At 35.6% G+C, this 6,156-nt stretch overlaps 1 non-coding gene across 1 annotated transcript; it reads right to left on the reverse strand.

Annotated features, from left to right (window-relative positions):
• Positions 1-2,961: 2,961 nt before the first annotated feature.
• On the reverse strand, positions 2,962-3,068 carry LOC121208873 (small nucleolar RNA R71). The gene has a single exon (XR_005903997.1). It is a non-coding gene; the product is annotated as a small nucleolar RNA R71 (small nucleolar RNA).
• Between the last annotated feature and the right edge of the window lie 3,088 nt (positions 3,069-6,156).

Consider the following 6,156-nt stretch of genomic DNA (forward strand, 5'->3'; position numbering starts at 1 on the left):
TATGCTATAAGTTAGTACCATTTGAATTGTGTAGGTATGCACAAAAATTAGGTGGCAAAATGGCTTGGTAAATAGCCTATTTTTGTCCACACAGGCGTGTGTCTCAGCCATGTGTGACACTCAGTCATGTTACACGGCCGTGCGTCCCCAGGAGTTAAAGTTGAAATGAAGTTAGTATGCTCCACACGGTCTCACGCACAGGCATGTGACTGGTCGTGTGGCATAAGTTATTATACCTCCTAATTGGCACACGGCCTAGGACACGGGAGTGTGACTTGTCCGTGTTGCATATGTCAGTATACCCTACAAGTTTGGCACGGCCTAGCACACAGCCACTTCGAAGGGCACACGGGCTAGACACACAGGCATGTGGTTGGCCGTGTGACCGAAGTTAATAAGCTCACTTGTTTACACACAGGGTAGGGCACAGGCTGGGACACGACCATGTTGTAAACGAAAAAATATATAAGATTTTTCCTATGTAATTTATCACCTCTTTACTTAAATTTGTTGTTAAAACTAAGTAATTGTTTAATAAATTGATGAAATATGTGAAAATATGAAATTAGGACATAGAATTATTAAAATGTGATTTTATGCTTTATAATATAGTTTCCATGCAATGAATGGCTTATTTTGTTTTAATTTGAATATATTATATTTCTTAAGACATAAAGTGGGCCATGCATGATTAAATTAAATAATAAATATAAAATTATATTTAATAATTCATTTTAAAATATTTCATTAATAATTTGGGATTTAAATTAATTAATTCAATTGGATAAATTTTATTCTTTGGTCCTCTAACTTGTTGATTTATTTTGGACAGGTCTGATAGCTTTGCTGGATTACAAAACCGTCCAAATTGGGGAACAAGTCAACCCAAAATTCGGCTGCACATGGTTGTCCATAAACCACTTTTTGGTTTAATTGCACAAGGTCCTTGAAGAGTTGAAGAAATTAGAGATTTACCTGAAGATCTGCACTTGACCGAGTCTCAGTCCTGAGTTGTTGTGGCACTCAAATTGACCAAAACTCAAGCAAAAATCAGCTCAACTTCCTCAATTTATGGCCGACCACCCATGGAAGATGTTTTAAAGGATGAAAAATGCTATTTTTAGTAAACTATCCCCCTCTCCTCACCTATAAATAAGACCTCATTCTCACATTTCTAATCATCCCTCATCATTCAATCATTCTCTCCTTTCTAAATTATCTTAGCATTCTTCTTTTCTCCCCACACCTAACATCATCTTTTCATAAGGATTTTAGCATTTGAGCCTCTTAAAGAACCCTTGGTCAGCTACCTTCGAGAGCTATCAGCAAAGGAGCAAAGCAAAGGAACGAAGGAGCCTTGTTAGTCAGAGTCATGGGTGACAGCCACTCTGAATTGGGTTTAATCTTTCTTTTCTTTAATTTAATTTAAGAATGTTTGCTATGTGTTTAATGTTCTTGTTACAAAAATGATAGCTTAATTTTATTTAAGCTAGGATGATTGCTTTGGTTAAATAATATTTATTAGATTCATGCCTATAATGCTTGTGCCTCAATCGATCATGTTTTTAATTAAAATCAAGTTTGTATTTCGTTCATACATGATTGAAATGCACCTGAATTAGATGAGCGATCCTAATCAGATGACAGCTAGTAAACGTATAATTGAAATGTGCATGCTCAATTTAGATCCTAAGTTGTCTAAATTACAGGTTGCATAACAACCCTAACCAAGCTCTGTTATCTGCATAGTTTTTAGATTTATGTGATTAAACTGTTTCAAACCTAACACGTCCATATTACCTCACATGAATGCTAGGACATCTTTAGTAAATAAGGATCAGTAAAATGCATATTTACTAAGTAAAGGATTTCGAAAGGACCTTATGTGGTTTCCAAACTCATGAAAGATCGAGTTGCCATGGAATGTTTTTCCAAATATTGTTACGCATGTTGATAATTAATTGAGTTTAATTGAAGTAATTTTCCTAGTCTATTTATGTTATAATCGTTGCAAATTGTGTTTAATTTTTCTAAAATCTATTTCATTCATATAGTTTGCATACTTAGGATAATTTGCATCAGGGATCATTGCATTTAGTTTAATATATTTTAATCGTCACTTCTCAATTATATTGTGTTTTTATTTACCAAATTGTGAATATAATTTTACAAATTAAGTGACTTAGCACAAATACAATCCCTGTAGAGACGATAACTTGATACTTACTCATTTCTTGATAACGACTGTTTACACTTGCACAAACCTACGCGTTACAAGTTTTGGCAATGTTATCGGGGATTGTCAACTGTTGCTATAGTCATTTCTTTCGTGAAATTATTTATTTTCAATTTGATTTATTTCTAACATTAGTAACTTATTCTTTTTAATTTTGTGATTTCCTTTTCAAGGGTTTATCAGCATAGATCGAATTATAGATTTACTACCTGTTGACCCTGAAATTGAGCGAACTTTAAGAAAAAGAAGATGTGAACGAATAACTCAAAGACAAGTCGAGATGGACCTTGGAAATAAGAATCAAGACCAAGGTAATGAAGCCGAACATGTACGAAATCTTATCCTCATTGCCGATGATAGGGATCGATGCATCAGACAATATGCTGTGCCACTTTTCAGTGAGTTAAATCTACGAATTAGAAGGGTAGATATTGAGGCAACCCAATTTGAGTTGAAACCAGTGATATTTCAAATGCTCCAAACGGTGGGCCAATTCAGTGGTATGCCCACAGAAGATCCACATCTCCACCTTCGATTGTTTATGGAGGTGAGTGCTTCATTTAAGATAGTCAGTGTAACTGAAGACACACTAAGGTTGCAGTTGTTTCCGTACTTATTGTAAGATCGAACACGAGTGTGGCTCAATTCATTGCCACCAAGTTCCATATCTACATGGCAAGAATTAGCAGAGAGATTTTTGGTTAAGTATTTCCCACCTAAACGCAATGTTGAGGAACGAGATCACAACTTTTAAACAATTGGATGACGAGTCTTTGTATGAGGCTTGGGAACGATTCAAGGAGTTACTTTGTAAGTGTCCTCATCATGGGATTCCTCATTGTATCTAGTTAGAGATATTCTATAATGGTCTCAAAGCATATACAAGATTGATGGTAGATGCTTCAGCGAATGGTGAAATTTTGTCTAAATCTTATAATGAGGCTTATGAGATCATCGAGAGGATCACGAATAATAACTATCAATGGCCAAAAAATTTGAACAACTTCAGGAAGACGTGTAGCCGGAGTTCATGAAGTTGACGCTCTCACTTCGTTATCAACTCAGGTATCATCTATTTCCTCTATGTTAAAATATTTTATCACTAATACTGCTAATAATTTTGCAGTTCAACCACCAAGTCTGTACGAAGTAGTTTCCTATGTGTACTATGGAGAAGGTCATTCTTTTGAGAATTGTCCATCAAATCCCGAGTCAGTGTACTATGTGGGGAACCAATATCAAAATAGGAGTGGACAAGGACCCCAATCCAACTTCTACAATCCTTCATGGCGTAATCATCCTAACTTTTCTTGGAGCAACCAAGAAACGAACTGAATAACAACTTATTGCAACATAGACCCAACCAATCTCAAGGGTTTAATCAGCAATCTCAAAAACCACCTCAAGTTGAGGCAAAAAATAGTTTGGAGAACTTGTTGAAAGCATACATGACAAAGAATGACGCTTTGATCTAAAGCCAAGCAGCAACACTAAAAAATTTGGAAAACCAAATGGATCAGTTAGCTACAGAGCTTTGTAATAGACCGTAAGGAACCTTGCCGAACAATAATCAGAATCCAAGAAACTTGGGTAAAGAACAAATCAAGGCTGTGGCATTGCAAAGTGGCAAAATTTTGCAACCCCGATTGATTGATGTCAAAGTTAAGCCCGTTGAGAAGAATCAACCAGCTGTTGAAATTCCTACACCAAAGGAATCAGAATATGCAAAGACTGATAAGGTAAATCATAACTTAGTAAATTCAGATACTTTAACATCTTCTTTGGATGCAGATTTACCTACTCAAAAAAGTTGTCCGGTTCAACCGAGTGTTACTTCACCTCTATATCCGGAAAGATTGCAGCAACACAAGCAGAAACATGAGGTACAATTCAAGAAGTTTTTGGATGTTCCAAAGCAGTTACACATCAATATTCCATTGGTGGAGGCTTTAGAACAAATACCGAATTATGTGAAGTTTATGAAGGATATACTGCCCAAGAAGAAATGACTAAGTGAGTATGAGACTGTTGCCTTGACAAAGAAGTGAAGTGCATTCTTGTAGAACAAACTGCCACCAAAATTGAAAGACCCAGGATACCCTATAACATTGGTGAATCTTACTGTGGTAAAGCCTTATGTGACTTAGGAGTGTGTATCAACTTGTTGCCTAAGTCTATTTTCAAGATGTTAGGAATAGGTGAAATAAGGCCTACAACTGTGACGCTTCAACTAGCGGATAGATCTTTAGCATATCCCTAAGGAAAGATCAAGGATGTTTTGGTAAAAATCGATAAATTTATTTTTCCTACTGATTTCATTGTCTTAGATTTTGAAGTGGATAAGGAAGTGCCGATCATCACTGGGAGACCTTTCTTAGCCACGAAAAGAACGTTAATTGATGTGTAGAAAGTTGAACTCACCAAGTGAGTTCAAGACAATCAGGTAACCTTTAACATTCTTAAAGCGATGAAATTTCCCAATCTGGCAGAAGAGTGTTCAGTTCTGGAAGAGATAGAAACCTTGGTTTTTATAGAAAGTAAATTTGAAGAAGATCCATTAGAGAAAGCTTTATCTCTTGACCCTTTGGAGGATGAACAATGTGAAGAAATCATGGCTTTGATGGAAGCCAATACGAGAAATTTTATTCAATCCACACGGTTTGAACCGTTAGCGTTATAAGTTAGAGAATTTGTGCAACCAAAGTTGTCAATCGAAGAACCATCTAAACTCAAACTAAAGGTACTTCCTTCCCATTTGAAATACGATTATTTAGGTGACTATTCTACTTTGCTTGTGATTATTTCAGCAGAATTGATGAAAGATCAAGATTAGCAACTAATTGTTGTTCTAAAGAAATTTAAAAAAGCAATTGGTTGGATTGTAGCTAATATTCGAGGTATAAGCCCTTTTTTTTAGCATGCATAAAATTATTTTAGAAGAAGGTGAAAGAGCTCAAATTGATGGGAAAAGGAGGCTCAATCCTATTATGAAAGAAGTTGTGAGAAAGGAAGTGATCAAATGGTTAGATGCAGGAATCATCTATCTTATTTTAGATAGTTCGTGGGTAAGTCTGGTGCAGTGTGTGCCAAAGAAAGGTGGAATCACAATTGTTGAAAATAAGCATAACGAGTTAATTTTAACAAGAACTGTTATTGGTTGGAGTGTATTGATTACAGAAAGTTGAACAAAGCCATTCGGAAGGACCATTTTCCGTTGCCTCTTATGGATCAGATGTTAGATCGACTGGCAGGTAATGAATTCTATTGTTTTTAGATGGCTATTCGGGATATAACCAAATAGTTGTAGCCCTGGAGGACCAACATAAGACAACATTTACTTGTCCATGCTGTATGTTTGCTTTTAGGCGAATGCCTTTTGGTTTATGCAATACACCTAAAACTTTTTAACGATGCATGATGGCAATATTTACTGATATGGTCAAAAGTTTTGTTAAGATTTTCATGGATGATTTTTCTATTTTTTGTAACACTTATGATATTTGTTTGAGTAATTTGGCTAAGGTACTAAAGAGATGCGAAGAGACGAATCTTGTCCTTATCTAGGAAAAATGCCATTTTATGGTTAAGAAAGGGATTGTCTTAGGGTATAAAATCTTGAAAAGAGGAATTGAAATTGATAAAGCAAAGGTGGACGTAATTAAAAGATTACCGGCCCTAATGAATGTGAAAGGAGTCAGAAGTTTCTTAAGCCAAGCCAGTTTTTACTGAAGGTTTATCAAAGATTTTTTGAAAATTTCTAAACCATTGTGTTTTTTGTTAGAGAAAGATACAGTGTTGGATTTCAACAAAGGATGCTTGGAAGCTTTTGAAGATCTAAAAAAAAGGGTTAATCTCAGCCCCAATAATCATTACACCTGATTAGAACTCACCTTTTGAGTTGATATGTGATGCAAGTGACT

This window comes from Gossypium hirsutum, chromosome A10 (assembly GCF_007990345.1).
Source record: "Gossypium hirsutum isolate 1008001.06 chromosome A10, Gossypium_hirsutum_v2.1, whole genome shotgun sequence".
Taxonomy (NCBI): domain Eukaryota; kingdom Viridiplantae; phylum Streptophyta; class Magnoliopsida; order Malvales; family Malvaceae; genus Gossypium; species Gossypium hirsutum.